The sequence below is a fragment of the Cuculus canorus genome, chromosome 8 (genome assembly GCF_017976375.1).
Source record: "Cuculus canorus isolate bCucCan1 chromosome 8, bCucCan1.pri, whole genome shotgun sequence".
In the NCBI taxonomy this organism is placed as follows: domain Eukaryota; kingdom Metazoa; phylum Chordata; class Aves; order Cuculiformes; family Cuculidae; genus Cuculus; species Cuculus canorus.
Window position 1 is genome coordinate 26,894,532 of NC_071408.1, and position 16,483 is coordinate 26,911,014.

Genomic DNA, 16,483 nt, shown 5'->3' on the forward strand with positions numbered 1-16,483 from the left:
CATCCTTCAGGAAGTCTGACCACACTCTTCTTCTCAGCATTTCTGAAGAAGGAACCCCATTACAAAGTCGGGGGTGGCCAGGTGCCCAGACAGGCACTCTGTGCCCAGGCTGCTCTCTGGAACGACAAAAAATCCCCTTGCAAATCCCTTGTTACTGTGCTTCCTCCCCAAACCCAGCCTCACACCCATCCTGTCCTGCCCCAACAGCTGTCACAAAAAGAATAGGAAGGTTTGGGGCTCCTCTGACCTGGTAAAATGCCTTTTGCCTGCAAGGTGCAAAGAACACGGGGCTTCAGAGGCATCCAAGGGCTCCATGTCATGACGTGGTCCTTGTTGATCCTCTCTCCAACTGCTTTGACAGAGATGAAGCTGTGGATCCCCTTCTCCATCCTGATACCCACGTCTGCAGTACCATGGGACAGAAAGAAATGGATGTCTTTTATGTCTGAGAGGTCTTGCCTTCTTCCGTATGAGGCTCCTTGGTAGCTCCTGCCTTCAGTTCAGAGAATGGTAGAAGAGAACAGGGTTGATTTCATGCAGAACTGAAGTAGCTGCTTGCTACTTATTGCCACCAAAACTAGTCGTACCATTTTCTGGCATCCCGTTAAGGCAAAAGTAACTGGATTGTACAAATTTCCCAGTTCTAAGTGGAATGATTTTAAGCGTATTTAGGACTTTTTGCTAAGTTTTAAGAGTCTTCTGCTCTGCCTGGTTGCTCTGAGGCTGCCCAGCAGAACAAAGCCTCCTTTGTGCCACATGGGCTTGGGCTCTTTGTGCCACAGCATACATCACTCAATCCAGCACCTCGGAGCCTGCCAAATCTCACCAGGGAGGGAGCAGGGCACTTCCACCCTCGTCAGCGCCCATCCCTGGGGAGGACATGAGCTCTGGGGGATGTAGGCACTGCTGGCTATGACCATGCTTCACAAATGTGTCCGACACCTGCAAGCTTCTGAATCACATCACTCTTCGTGGAGATGCCAAGACGATATCCATCTCAGCTGGTTTATAGATAGAGGCTCTCAGTTGTCAAGGTTACCGGTCCCTCTGCTTTAATTAAGCATAAAGACATGGCACCTGGAGTCTTCAGCAGCTGGGGGAGCAGGAGAGCATTGGGCTGTCACCCCCCAAGGGCTTTGTGAGCAGCACCATGAACCTGGGCAGATGAGCCCCCCTGCAGATCTCTGCTATTACTCTGCCTGATCTCTGCACTCATTATAATTATGATTGACACACTAATGAGGCACCTTTGGCTCCCCATTGCACCAAAGGGGGAGTTGAGAGCAAGAAGTGTGACTGCATTGGTGTGATGGTGTCTTTACAGCAACGCTGCTGCTCTCTGACCCTGGAGAAGGGAGAAAAAAGAAGGGCCACCATAACATCCTGCTGGAGCATTGCTACTTTCTCATGGAGCGAGCAAAAATATTCCGCTTAGATAGCAGGCACAGCCCCCTGTGCCTTTGTGGGCTGTACAGGGGCTCTGGCTTTTCGAGGGGGACTGAAAACCCTTGCAAACCCATGCAGGATGTAGAGCAGACAGGTCTGGGCAGCAACGAGAGAAGAGGACGTAGCAAAACTTCTGAAAGAAAGTTTTGTGCTCAAAAGTCACATCAGCTTCTGCCAGTGTCGCGCTCACTCTTGCAGTGGCTTTATTTAGCTCCTGTCCTTTTGCTTCTGGCTGGCAGTCAAAGCACCGAGCAGGCCAGAGATGGTAATGTTGATTATGTTAATTTAATAGGAAGGAGCAGATAATAGAGAACGAGTGAGTGATAAACAGTGGCAGCTAAAGGCCTGAGGGGAAGTAAGGGCATAGAATCATAGAAGGGTTTGAGTTGGAAGGGACCTTAAAGATCATCTAACTCCAACCCCCCTGTGATGGGAAGGAACACCTCCCACTGGATCAGGCTGCCCAAGACCCCATCCAACCTGGTCTTGAACACCTCCAGGGGTGTGACATCCAGGACTTCCCTGGGCAACCTGTGCCATTGCCTCACCACCCTCATTGTGAAGAATTTCCTCCTTATGTCTAGCCTAAATCTGCCCCCCTCCAGTTTATAGCCATTCCCCCTCATCTTATCACTACATGCCTTTTATAAAAATTCCCTGCCCAGCTTTCCAGTAGCCCCTTCAGGTACTGGAAGCTGCTCTAAGGTTTCCTCAGAGCCTTTTCTTCTCCAGACTGAACAACCCCAACTCTCTCAGCCTGTCCTCATAGGTAGGAGTGAGGGCAATGTTGGCCCTGGGAGAGATACGGAAGCTCAGTGCTTGGTCTGTGCCTCCCCACCTGGGCTGTGACATGGGTTCAGCGTCCCCTGAGTGAACAGAGCCACAGTGCAACTTTGGTTCTGCTGCCACCATCACTCCAGCACGGTCCCCACGCAATCTGAAGGGTGATTACCCCTTTCACAGAGCCCAGAGGTGAGCGGTAGCAGCAGTGGGAGCCCTGGGCAGAGGGATGTGTTCTGTAGGCAGCACTCCTGGGATGCGGGGGTTTCGCCTGGGCTCTGGGTTCACATAAAGAATCCCACTTCTTCTGCTCCAGCCTCCCTGTCCTCTGCCCTTTGCTATGGGGTACTGGGAGCACCACTGGCGCACGTCTCTACCTGCCCTTGGAGGCAGCTCGGTGGATCCCAGCCTACCCCATGCCACCTCGCAAACTTGCACTTTCAGGAAGGCTGGGCATGATCAGAGTTGGTCTTGGGGTGGACAGGCCAAAATATCACCCCCATGTGGCTGTTTTCTCACCGTCCAGAAGCATTCACCGTGGGAAAGAGAGAGGGGCTGCTCTCAAGGGCAGAGGACTCAGCACTGGAAGGGATTTTCGGTTCTCAAAGGAGCTGGTAGAAAACTGACTGGAGCAGAAGAGCGAATCCAAAGTGAGTCATTTTCCCATCCTCACCAAGGTTGAAACATTAAACCAGTTTTTAATGAAAGGCAAATTAAATCCCATAAGTCAGAGCCAAGAAAAAAAGAATTTATCAAAGAGCAGAAGATGCTGCTGGGTGACTTGCAGGCAGGCAGAGGGAGCGTTTGCTCAGCAGCTTGGGATATTACATCTCTGTCGCTCCTCCAATACAGAAAGCACCACCATTCATCTATTTTTAATAACAGTGACGCAGGCAGTGAGTCTGACTTCAAGGCTGGGAGGTTGTCTTCATCCCCCTGTGTATCTGCCCTGACTCATCTTCCTTTCCAAGGGCTCTCACAGCCTTGTAACCCAGCAGAGGAAGAAAGGAAAAACAAAACCGAAGAAAAAACCCAGATGAGACAGCAAAGTAGGAGAGACAGATAACTGTTCTGGGACAAGAATAATAAACACTAGGACTTCGCTGGCTCAGGGAGCCAGGGAAAATTAAGGGACTGGGAGATCTGAATGTATCAGGGGGTGTGCTGGTCTGAGGGTTGGGATCTCTCAGACAGCCGAGCAGGGGTTCAGTAGCAGCTGGATGGTTGTAGGTCTCGAAGCTCTGCAGAAAGGGCTGGAGGAAGCAGGAGTAGAGCTGAGGATGTCCAAACCTGAGGTGGCTGGGGGGGGGCAAGCCGAAGAGCTCTGCTGTGCCAGACAACACTGACTTCAGTGCCATGAAAGGGATGGGTCTCTGTGCTATTGTAATTACTGAGGTGGGGGTAGCAAGTGTGAGGAGTGTGACCTGAGGAGGTAAAAGCTGTACTTTCACCCCAGAGAAGAGCTGTCTTAGCCAGAGAATGAGGATGATGCACCAGATGATGCAGGAACCCTTTCGGGCCCTGGCATGAGGCAGGAGAGGTAGGGCTGATGGCCATGAGGGTTGCTGGCCTCGCTGCTTAATAGGACTGTGTGGTCTCTTTGGGTGTTCACTATGGTCCAAGCTAATGCAAGTCCATATTTCTGTGTTCCGGTGGGTGTTACTGTGAACACACTTCAGTCAGATGTCTTGTACAAAATTGGCATTTTGGTACCAAAAAACCCAAACACTCAGGGGCTGCTGAGAGGAGCCATGGCCCAGACCTGCCCTGAGCACTGGGCTTTGTCCCTGAGCTCCTAGGGGCTGGAGCATGGTCTGATGGGCTTTCCAAAAGGGCTGAAGCCACCCGGTCACTGTAACACAGGGTGAGTTCTGTCTCACCATCCCAGTGCTTGCACGATCTCATGGCTGGGAACATCACAGAGCAGACAGGAGCAAGCCAGAGAGCTCTGTCCCTCCACGCTGATGGTACCACCAGGAGCTTGGCTATAGCCATGCCATGACACCATTGCAATGCGGACGGCTGAAGCTAAGACGGCAGATGGCCATGATGAGCAGGCAGAGAAGCACAATTCTGCTGTGCTGGTCACAGCAGGGCAGCTACCTAAACAGGAACATCCACCTGCCTCAGCACAAGCCCTCTCTGGCTCCCAGGGCAGGGTGTCTGATGCTGCTGCCAGCCTCCTGCCTGGGCTCTGCCCGGCCTTCTGGAAGAGGAACGTGGAAGATGCTTTGATGACTCCACGCTTGCCAAGTCTCATGCAGAGATGCGTGGTACCAAGTTTGGGCTGATAAGGCAGTGTGACTTTATGCACAAGGGCATGATGGCTGCCTTGTCCACACCACTGGTGAGACAGAATTGTTAACCCTGTTCTTCATCAGCAGGCATGTAAATCCTTGTGCAGAAGACAATGTGCAGGCAGCCCCTGTGGTACCCTTGTCATGATATGACGAGGTGCTCACGGAGCCCCAGCTGTGCCTTTTGCTGCTCAGAGTGGTGGGAAATTTCTTCTCACCCATGAGCAAATGTCTCCTTGGTCTGCAAAGGCCACCTGCAAGGCTGTCTGAGGGAGGTGCGGGTGGCAGGATGCACCTCCAGAGGAGCCCATTAAGATGCTTTTTGAAATCTGGGGAGTTTTGTGGGTGACTAAAAGCCTAAAGGCATCATTCTTCATGGCTGTCCTGCTAAATGTCCACCTGGGACAGGGGCTTGAAAAGGGACAACACTGATATTAGGCAAGGGCAAATTCCAGGCAGTCCCACTGGGACCCTCTCCTCCGGTTCCTGTGACATGACTCTAGATCTCCACTGATGTAAATCAGAGCAGAATTTGACCAGTCCTTCCTAAAGGAGATGTTTGTCCTTGACGAGTTTCATTACATAAAGTCTTTCATGGCTTAGATCACTAAAATGTCCAATCTCCCAATCTCATCACAGTGCTTTGAAGTCAAACCACTGTTTTGGTCCCCTGAGAGGGGAGAGGTCCGGGTTGCCTGACCCGTGTTAAGTTTTGGAGCCCCCAAAACATCTCTGGTGGGGAAAACACCTGCTTTGCTTCAGTGGAGGCAAATTTGCATGGCTACATTGCAGAATCTTTCTCCTTGGGAAGGAGAAACCTCCCAAACTTCTCCCCTTCAGGGCATTTCCAAAGCCCAGAGGAAGGGAATTCCCCCTCCTGCCTGCTCTCACCCAACTTCTCTCACCCAACTTCTCTCATATCTATTTTTATTTCCACCCTTTGAGTTAACCCTTGGCCGCTCTTTTGGCAAACTGCTTACGTTTAAAAGCTGAAGTGATCTGTCTGGGGAGGACAGTCAGTGTGACAGCAGAGAGGAGCAAACCGCAAGCCACAGAACTGTTTTTTGGAGCAGCTGATCTTTGCATGGCGCAGCATCCTGGGGGAGAGGAAAAATCCTGGAGGGAGCAGAGCCTCCTGTGGTATTCATGGCTGAGTGACCCTTTTGGGATGGAGGAGAGAGATGGCTAGAATGAAGTACGCTGCGACATCTGCAAGACTTTCCCTTTGATGAGTCTCTTTAATGAGTCTTTTAATGCAATGTCAATTTTCCTCTCTTTGGGAAACAGGAAGACTACAAAAGCCACTGGTTTTCTGCAGTTTTTAAGGCCACAGATTTACCAGGGTACTTCTGCCAGCTGCAGGGAGGGATGGGAAGCTTTCTCAGACAAAGATTCTGCTGTGGATGTACATACACACACAGCCACCAGCAAAAACGTGTTTTACTGCTTTCAAAACATAGCCCTTGTGTTTGAGATAAAGCTGTAGGAGGGGTCATAAGACTGCCTTCTTTTACTGTCAAAACAGGGATCATTAATGACATCCATCATCATTAATGAAGTCCGTCTTGCAGGACTTCGTGCAATGTTATATGAAGTGCAGTAGGAAGATTTCCAGTGGAGATTTAACTTCACTGGATCACACTGGCATATTTTAATGGTGTTACCTTGCACCAGCCCATGGGATAAATACTTATTCCTGGATATTACTTATAGTTATTGAAGGTGTCCCTGCCCATGGAAGGGGAGTTGGAACTGGATGATCTTTAAGGTCCCTTCCAATCCAAACCATTCTATGATTCTATGATTACCAGTAAGGCATTTGCAGGCTAAAAGCAGAGACAATGTGTTTCTCGTTTGGGAAGCAGAAAAGAGGTGACATTCATGACGGGGAACTGGGGAAACAGAATTCATCTGCTTTAGTGCTGGGATTGGCTCCCAAAGAGAGCAATAATAAAAACCTACCAGCAGATGTCACCTCGAAGCTAAGGAACCTGCAGGGACGAGGACTACTGGGGGAAAAGTGAGATGATACTGGAAAGCAGGAGGATTTAAGAGGGTGCAAAGCCAGAGGGATCACTGCACTCTGGCCTAGAGAACGGGGATGAGGAAAGCAATGTTTCAGAGTTGGCTTTGTAAACTCTTTTTTACTAGCTGGGATAAATCCTGGCGAAACGTAAATAATTGAAATCTAATATTAAAAAATGAGCCTTGCTGAAAAGCCCTATTCTAGAGCTCAGTTCTGCTTGCGTGTCAGAGTGCAGAAGACACTGACAGATTGGCGCAGTTCCATCTGCTTCATCACTGAATAAAATATGAGGGATATGATAATAATTGTTTAATGCCTTAGTTACAAAAGCTTTGCTGCACCCAGTGTTTGAGCTGTCATTAGAATCGATGTTTGCATGTGGTTGATATTTAACATTTGAGAGTGTGGGAAAATTTCCTGTGAAGGAAACTGGCAAGGAAAATCAAGAAAACAGGACAACTCCATCCCCAAAAGTACTTTTAATCTGTAACCTCTGTAAAAATTACTACATTTTTTCAGTTAAAGTTACAGAGGAAGTTTCTCTGTAGACTTTGGTGAAATTCTGAGACTAAATTCAATCCATAAATTGCAAATTAGAGATTTTAATCCAGCTGTGAGTGCACATCTCCGTTCGGTATTATTTGTAGAGTTGGTGCTCATGTTCCCAAGAAGAAACACCCAGAAGCACATTTTAGATTGAGCTGAAAAGATTAGACGGAAACATAATGACAAAGGATAGCGAGAAAGCATATTACTGGTGTGGTTGAGCAATACATTCTTGTTCTAGACCCTTTTTAGTTATAACTCTGCTGGTTTTAGCTGCTTGGGTACTGTTATAGAATCATAGAACAGTTTGGGTTGGAAGGGACCTTAAAGATCATCCAATTCCATCCCCCTGCCATGGGCAGGGACACCTCCCACTGGATCAGGTTGCTCAAGGCCCCATCCGACTCCACCTTGAACATCTCCAGGGATGGGGCAGCCACAACTTCCCTGGGCAACCTGTGCCAGTGCCTCACCACTCTCACGGTGAAGAAATTCTTCGTTATGTCTGATCTAAATCTGCCCCTCTCCAGTTTATACCCATTGCCCCTTGTCCTGTCACTACAAGCTGTTGTAAACAGTCTGTCTCCGGCTTTTCTATAGCCCCTTCAGGTACTGGAAGGTCGCTATAAGGTCTCCTTGGAGCTTCTCTTCTCCAGGCTGAACAACCCCAACTCTCTCAGTCTGTCCTCATATGGGAGGTGCTTCAGCCCTCTGATCATCTTTGTGGCCTCCTCTGGACCCGTTCCAACAGCTCCATCTCCTTCTTACATTGAGGATTCCAGAACTGGAGACAATGCTTCAGATGAGGTCTCACAAGAAAGGAACAGAGGGGCAGAGTCACCCTCCCTGTTATTCCTCCCGAGAGTCTACAGCAAATGAACTTTGCTTTTTTGAAGAGTTTCAGTAGAAGTAGCTCAGCCTTTGCCAAGGATGAGGTCAGGGAAAAAAATAATCCCCTTGCCAATGTAAAACAAAATCAATCCCCCTCACAACCATATAATGAGATGGTTTAGGTCCCACCGTGCTTTGGAATGGATACTTGAAGTTTGGCAGCATGTCCTAGCAGGAAGAAAGTTACCTGTTTCTATACCTGTTACAAGCTGCCTACATGTGGTTGAAAAATAACAGTTTATAAGTGAAAAATCACAGACATATTACTGCTTGGCAGCCAAATTATTAGGATATTTGAAAAGCATCACACAGGGAGCAAAGGGCTGAGCGGATGTTGGGTGCAGCTGTGACTGACACTGTGCGCGGGGCACAGGCTGCTGCTAAAAAAAGGGAGTTCCAGTAAAATACTGACATTGTGAGACCTGGAGGGAGGAAGAGACCTGGACAGGGGATGCTGGAGTGTGTTGAGAGGAAGGAAACGAGGCTGGTGAAGGGTCTGGAGCACAAGTCTTACAAGGAGCGGCTGAGGGATTGTTTAGATTTCAAGAGGAGGCTGAGGGGAGATCTCATGAACCTGAAAGGAGGTTGTAGAGAGGTGGGTGCTGGTCTCTTCTCCCAAGTGACAGGATGAGAGGAAACGGCCCCAAGTTGCGCCAGGAGAGGTTTGGGTCGGATATTAGGAAAAAAACATCTTTACTGAAAATGGTGAAGCATTATGACAGGCTGCCCGTGGAAGCCGTGGAGCCTCCATCCCTGCGGGTGTTAAGAACCGCGTAGCCGTGGTGCTTCGGGACGTGGTTTATTAGGCACCGTGGTATTGGGCTGAGGGTTGGAGGATCTTCGAGCTCTTTTCCAATCTTAACGACTCTATGAATCCAATGGGAAAAGCAGCCGGGGCCGGTAATGAGAGGCAGCAGCACAGGGACACCTCAGGGACCCCCACCACCCCGCTTCAAACAGGGCTCGGGAACGGCTGCTCAGGGGGTGGGGGGCTGGAGGCCCCGCCCCATCGCTGTAAGCGCACGGCGATTGGCTGCTCTGCCCGCCCGTCACCGTCCTTTCCGCGCTCCCATTGGCTGCCTCTCTTATTTATAATCCGCCCTCACGCGCTGCCCAATGAAAGAGAGGCGCCCCTAGCAACGCCCCCTCCTTTCTCTGCCATTGGCTGTCGCTCTCTCCGGGGGTTTGTTTTCTCGTCTATGATTGGTCAAGCTTCGCGCTCGTCACGTGCCTCAAGACCAATCACAAAGGGGCTCTCACGTGAGCGGTCCTCGAGTCCCTCCGCGCGGCTTCTCTTTGCCCATTGGCCAAGAGACGCCGTCCATCCCGCGGCGCCATGAGCTGATTGGGTACTCGAGCGGCGGCCCCGGGCCGGGCCCCGCCCCCGCACTGAGACGGGGAGGAGCCGCGGCGATCGCGGACCCCGCACCCGCATCTGGAGGCTCACGCCTCACATGGGGCCCCCGCGCTTGCCACAGCAGCGGCGCCGACCCTCGCCGGGCTGCTGAGGGCGCCGGGCATCGGCCATGAGAGACCGCGCCGCCCGCGGGCCCTGCCGGTGGCGACGCTCAGGTAACGGGGGGCGAGGGGCAACCCTGGAGGCGGGGGAGGGCAACCCCAGAGGGGTGTGTGTGTTTGTCACCCCCAGAGGGTGGAAGGGCGGGAGGCACCCCGAAAAAGCGGAGGAGAAGGGTGTCACCCTCAGAAGGGGGCGGTGGTGTCATCCCCAGAAGGTGGAAGGAGGGCGCACCCCTAGAATGTGGAAGAGGGGGCAGCCCCCCCGAGAAGGTGGAAGGTGGAGGAGAGGGCACCCCTAGAAGGTGGAAGGGGGGGCACCTCCAGAAGGTGTCCCAGAAGGTGGAAGAGGGGGTCAGCTCCCCAGGAAGGTTCGGGGCGGCACCCCCCGAAGATGGAAGGGGGGGAACACCTCCAGAAGATGGGGGGGTGTCAACCATAGAAGGTGGAGGGAGAGGCACCCTGAGAAGGTGGAAGGGAGTGTGTATGTCAGCCCCAGAAGGTGGAAGGCGCAGGGGGGGCACCCCCAGAGGGTGCAAAGAGGGAGGCAGCACCCCCAGAAGGTGGTAGGTGAAGGAGAAGGCACCCCAGAAGGCGGGAGGGGGTCATCCGCAGAAGGTGGAAGGCGGAGGCACCCTCGGAAGGTGGGAGCGGGGGCAGCACCCCCAGAAGGTGGTGATGGAGTGTCAACACTGCAACGTGGAGGAGTGGGGGTCGGCATCTCCCGAGGGCAAGCGATGTGTAAAGACGGGGGGCATCCCCGTTTGGGGGGCATGGGGGAGGAGGGGGTCACCCCCTGGTAGGTGAGGAGTGGGGCACGAGGCACCCCCGAAGGCGGTGAGGGAAGAGGAGGAGAGGCACCCCCCGAATGGCGGGGGAGATCGGCACCCCCAGAAGGTGGAGAGGGAAGGAGGGCACCCCAAGAAGGCGGCGAGGGAGGAGGAGCAGGGGGCGCCCCAAGAAGGCAGTGAGGGAGGAGGATAGTGGGGGGCACTTCAGGAATGGCGGGAGGAGTTGGCACCCCGCGAAGGCGGTGGGTGGTGGAGCGAGGGGCACCCCCCGAAGGCGATGAGGGGGGAAGAGGAGGAGGGAGGGCACGGGGCACCCCCCGAAGGCGGTGAGAGAGAAGGAGGGGGGGCACCCAGGAAGGGCTCCCCCCTAACGGAGGAGAAGGGGCAGCCCCCAGTGCGAGGAGGTGCGCGGTGCCTTTCAGTGCGTGCAGAGGCTTCGAGTGAGGGCAGCGGGAACCCGTGCCTGGCTCCGAGGGCAAGGGTCTCCCTGAGCGCCACCAGGATCTTTGCCCAAGCGTATGAGAATTGCCTGGAAAATGGTTGCTTTGCCAAGATGTACGAAAGCTTGGCCTGTGTTTTGCTATTTTAAGTACTACCCTGTAAGAATACGTGAATCATATTTTAATGACGGGGCCGACTCCTAATGTATATGTGCATATATGTTTGCTTTATGGCCCTCAAATGAAAGGCACTGCGCAATGCAGATGGTCGCTCTTAATTTTGCATTCCTTTGAGAGTGAGAATGGGTCTTTGCTTTAAGTACAGGGGACTTTTTCCCCTTGGGTGTTCTGATAGGTGGTACCTTGATAGTTGAACACTTTCAAGAGTTCTGACTTGAATTTTATTAAATTATATTATTACCTCTCTGTTTGTCCACCTAAGAAAGACTTACAGCTAATATTTAGGGTGATGTGTGAGAAGCCTTTAAGCTTCAACTGAGGTTATTCTTTTTTCAGTAGAGATCAGAGTTCTAGCATATTTTATTGTCTGCAAAATCAACAGAGTTACAGTTCTACGAACTTAATTAGGCAGTGGAATTTACGACCTAAGATAGGATTATTTTTTTTTTTTATGAGAGAGACTAATATGCCTGGTGGACTAGCTATAAACCTTTCCATTTAGTCATCATCTTTGGAAATTATTGTTGCGTACCATACTCTGATAGGCCAATAAAAATGTCACTTTCTGGTTCTTGCAGGACTATACTGTACAGCTGTAGACCTGGCTGTGTAATTCCCTTGTCTGTTTTTGTTTGTCTTTATGTAAAACTTGGATGCAAAACATGAATAGCTTGAACTGAAGGCAGAGGGATGTGTTCCCTGTATCTGGTGGCAAGTGTGCGCTCTCCTGCGGTTTTTCCTTGGAATTTGTTTTGTGCTGTTTCATTAGGATGAGCAGCTGGCAGTGGGAGCGGAGCAGGAGATGGGGATGAAGCAGTTCTTGTTTCAGTGCTTAATATTTTTGTGACTGTGGAAGGAGAAAGTTGGCTCAAATGAGGTGATGTGGTGGTATTTATTAGCTTCCTGTAACCTAGTTATATACTACAGTTGAGTACGTTTGCCTTTGCCATTCTAATTCTTTATGCAAATGATTTCACAAATTCATGAAGGAAACACAAGGTTAAGGAAGGAGGTTGTTGCTTCTGTGCCTGCTGCAGAAAAGAATGAAGCTTGTGGTTCACTTGCATCATAGGTTTCCTTTCTGTATTCTTCCTGCAACTGAGAATTATGTATTTGCACAATGGCAAAGCTTTTTATTGCATCCTTGCAGCATAGCATCTTGCAGCCTGTCACAAAAATAAGTGCTTTTCTAGGCAAGACCAGAACAGGGCAATGTTTGTAAATCTTTTCTAAGCCCTTCTCCTGCTTATTAATTCTCTAATGTATTCATTAGAAGTTGTGCGTTTATCAGTAAGTACATCTGATAATTGGCAACTGTATCACAGTGGCTCCATCTGTTGTCTGTTGCCAAGTCCTCTTTCTGGCTTAGATTGTAAGCTTCTTTTCATGTGATCCTGTCACTTTTCTTAAGTTGAACACATTTCTAGTAGTGGCTAAGCCACTTTTTTGGTATGATTGTCCCATTGGTCACACTGGAGAGCTGTAATAGTTCGGTCTTGCAACGAGGAGTGGAGTTAGTTGAGATAACTTTGCTGTTGAAGGCTGACTGTATGCTCTGGGTCTGTGGGTCCCTAACTGTGAGTTACATGTTTCCCCTTGGTACCCAGGGTGCTTCTGATTGATATGTACACCAGCAGACGCCAATGTCTCCAGTACCTTAACAACAACTGATTTGGGAAGCCCTGTTCTTGCTTCAAAGATTCATAAATAAATTAGTCTAGATGGTGTTACTGTTCCATTTGTGCAGCCGGTATCTGAAGAAAACACAGTACTGCGTGTTTCACTGTAACATGAGACCAGTAACATGGGCTGGTGTTTCAGCTGTATTTTAAGAGTAGATTATGGAATGAGTTTTAAATATTTGTGGAGATGATACTTTTAGCTGGAAAGTACAAATATTGACTATCTTGTATGATGGTGTGTAAATGTAGGTGAGATTATGCCCAAGAGAGGTCAGTCAGGTGTGAAATTAAGCATTTTATTTTCATCCCTGTTTCAAGGATTCTTTTTCTCTCTTTTATTCGACATCCCTCCACCCCCCCTTTGTTGTGCTAGTTGTCTCATTCGCTGCATTGAAACAACAGAAAGTTGCTTCCTGTCTCATGTGAATCCTCCTGGTGCTAATAGAGCTGTCATAAACCTGGCAGAGTGGCAGAGGGGAAAACTCCTTAATTATTGAGGTGTTCTGATACTTGTTGGTACTGAAGGCTTCAATTTTTTGCAAGAGCTAAGCAAATGTCAGCCTGCTGACACCTGGAAGGCATGATCTGCTTCTCAGTGTCTTTACTGAGCTTTGTTTTGTTAGGCAAACATAATGTATTGCAATTATCCATTTGAAGCTGCAGCTGTGTATTGTACATGATCTACTTGAGTGATTATTTAACTCTGGTGCCTTACAGTAAGCACTGCCGTGACTGAAACTGGGCAGGAGATGGATTTTTGTGAGGTCCTTCGCTAGAGATTTAGTTTTCTATTGTAATTGTGCCCTAAGAACTGTTGGCAGTTATACCATGGGCATAAGGATAAAGTGATTTTCTGTTTGTTTGTGGGTTTTTAATATTTTCTTTTCTTTATCTGCCCCCGCCCCCCCGATATTTGCCTTCTATATGTGTGCCAGAATTTGTCTATGCTTGATGCAAATGTTTTTAAACCTGCAACCTTGGCCCTGAATCCTGAGCTCTGCAGTGAGTTAATGGCTAGTCTCTTTTACTGATTTCAGACTTGGCTACAGTCACAAAATAAATGAACTGTTTGTTTCAGCTTAGTGTCTTTTGGAGTTTTTTGCATTATAAAACTACAGTGCAGTTTAGCAGACTCCCAGTTCCTGGAGTGATGGAGTAGGGCTGATGCAGATCTCTTCTGAGGAATGTCAGCCCTACCTGTGGGAAGCTTATGTTATGATGGTACCGGCTAGAGCTAGGCCTTATCCCCTACAGGGAAGGTGAAATTAAAGAAGAATGTTACCTTAAGTAAAATAGAGGATGTTGGGATTTTCAAATTACGGTGTAGTAATTGAGGCTTTAAACTGGACCCTAAGACTCAGTCCTGTAGAAGTAGCCGAAAAGACTTCAGCTTCCCCATGAGCTGGGTCAAACATAGTGCAAACTGTGATACTTGTAGCTACCTTGTCTGTAAATATTTGATACTATCTTTCTCCTGAAGACAAAAAACTGAGTAATGGACAAACCAGGGAACTTTCCTGTGTTAGGAAAGCGGATGACAGCAGTTGAGAACAAAATTATGGAACGTCTGGTTCTCTTTACCTGTTTAGTTTGAGCTCTTCTGTTTCACTCCCAACTTTTTTTCTATCCAAGCTAATGACCTCGAAGTCAATTCAGTCTTCGGAAGATTTTGTTCTTTGTTTCTTTGAAGCTTTGCAGAAATTTGCACATTACTACAGTGAACACTTCCCCTGTTATTTTGTTCAGTGATGCTTGCCAGCACAATTTCTGGTTTTGTAGTGCTGGATTTTGAAGGTACATCAGACTGAGTTTAAATAGTTAACTCTTGGCAAATTTCTTATGTCAAAGCTTTGGCATCTTGTTCTTCAGAAAACCTTTTCAAATTAAAAACATGCATCCACCAGCTTTATTACTTTCCAGGCTGAGTGCCTAGTGACAGCCTTCTGTGTCTAAAAATGGTTGTTGTTGTTAAGGCCATCTTTTAGGAAATCGTGAGTTTGACATTTGAGTGCAAATATGCACATACTGTAAAGATACTGGGACAGAAAAAGCCTTAGTAATGAATTTAAATGTTCTTTTGGAAGGATCTAGTTTTACAGCCTGGGGTGTTAGAGATGCTGCCAAAGTTGAAAGCTCTTACACATTTTTAGGTCCACAAAGTATGTAATGTTAAGTACTGGCTATTGTACGTTGCCTGTTAGTTTTGCATTGATGTGTGGGTTATAACTTGATGAGCTGTTGTGGGATTTCCGTCTTTAAATATTTCCAGGCTTAGGCATTGGTTTTGAAAACCAAACGTCTAGTTAACCAAATGAATGCTGATAGTATTTGTATTTATAGTAATTTCTACAATTAAAGAATCTGTTTATACAGTGCAGATGATCTTAATGGTCTATTAACATGTATAAATTTTTTCTTCAAGGTTTGTTTTTTTAAACCAATAAATTAAAAAGCAGTAGTGCTTGAAACATGCTGAAATTATGCTTTTTAGTAATATGATAAATAGATGAGTAGGGCAGGTATGCATTTTGAGGTGAAGTTATTTTTGTCTTGGCAGAGGGTTTGCTTTTTTCTTTGTATAAGGATTTCAGAAAATTGGTCTGAAAGCTGAGAATTTATTGGAAAATGTTTCTTGGAGTGTTTAGTGTCCTTTTTAAACTGGCTGTTGAGCACGGCTTAGGAGTTTTTAAGCTGAACTTTAATACGAAAAAAACCCACCCAACAACATTTTAGTCGGTTGCAGGATTTGCAGGGTAGGCTTGGATTCTGTTCAGTGCACTTTAATTAACCATACAAGGTAGTAAGTTAAAGTACCTCAGACTGACTTGACAGTCAATTAAACCTTGATTTCATTGAGAATGTGATCATTAGTGTAATTGGCCAAAATCACAGGAGGCCCACTTGGAATTGTGCCCACTTGATGTTTTCCTCTAATTCTCTGTATGCCGTGTTGGGCAGCAAACTAGATAAATGGAGCTCTATCCTAATAATTTCTGAGGATTTTGTGTAGCTGTCTGGAAAGAAGGCAAACTCCAGCAGGAAAAACCAAAGGAATGGGTTATGTGGGAATCCAGATGGCAGAACCTTTTGGGGTTTATGTTGTGTGAAGTACTCTGAATCTTTTCTTTCATTGTGGGATTTGTATAGAGTTTTGCAAAGTTCACCATGTGATTTCAATCAAAAGTAAGTGTATGTGTGAGGCTTGTTTTTTTTTCCCATTAAATAGATTGAGAGACTATGTTGAGAGCTGATCTTTTCTTAATGATACCTGGACACTTAAGACAGAGTTGGGCTTTTCCTCCGGTTTGAGATCGCTTACCTGACTTGGCATGTTCCTCTGGTTAAGACAACAGCAGTCCTCTCTACCTTGCTTTTGCAAATGTTCGCTTAGCCTGAGAACTTGCACTTACAGTCCTGATTTACAGGTTGTTTTAGTTTGCTGGGCTGCAATGCGGATGTTGTTTCATTAGACTTAGCAGGGCTGTCTGCAGCCTTCAGGGTCCACTTCATATGGGGTTAATGTGATACTGGAGTGTCAGACTGTGCATTTCTGGTACAAATGCGTGCTCCCTTCCTTGTGTCTAGTGCATGTGGGGACTGCCTTGATGCAAATAAATTCTAAAACATTGTTCCTTCAGTTGCAGCAGATTTTCTGGTCAGTCTCCAAAGATACTTGCTTCTCCCATTCCAGAGAATTAATTGTTAACAGCAAGTTTTTCTGTCTACCCTCCTTCCGTGGATGGTTCTTTCTTTATCTCCGTGAAAAGTAACCAAATGTTAGTCTCCCTCTTTCAGATCAAAAGAAATTATTTAAGCGTGCCTTGGAAATTCCTGGGCACCTTCTCTATAGCTGAAGATGTTCTTTGGAATATTTTTTTTTTTTAGCCGG

At 48.0% G+C, this 16,483-nt stretch overlaps 1 protein-coding gene across 1 annotated transcript in view; it reads left to right on the plus strand.

Annotated features, from left to right (window-relative positions):
* Positions 1–9,384: 9,384 nt before the first annotated feature.
* The window catches only part of TESK2 (testis associated actin remodelling kinase 2), an 80,404-nt gene continuing 73,305 nt past the window's right edge, over positions 9,385–16,483 (plus strand). Inside the window, exon 1 of the mRNA XM_054072985.1 lies at positions 9,385–9,558. The gene's annotated coding sequence lies outside the window, so the exon portion shown is untranslated. The remainder of the gene's footprint in view (positions 9,559–16,483) is intronic.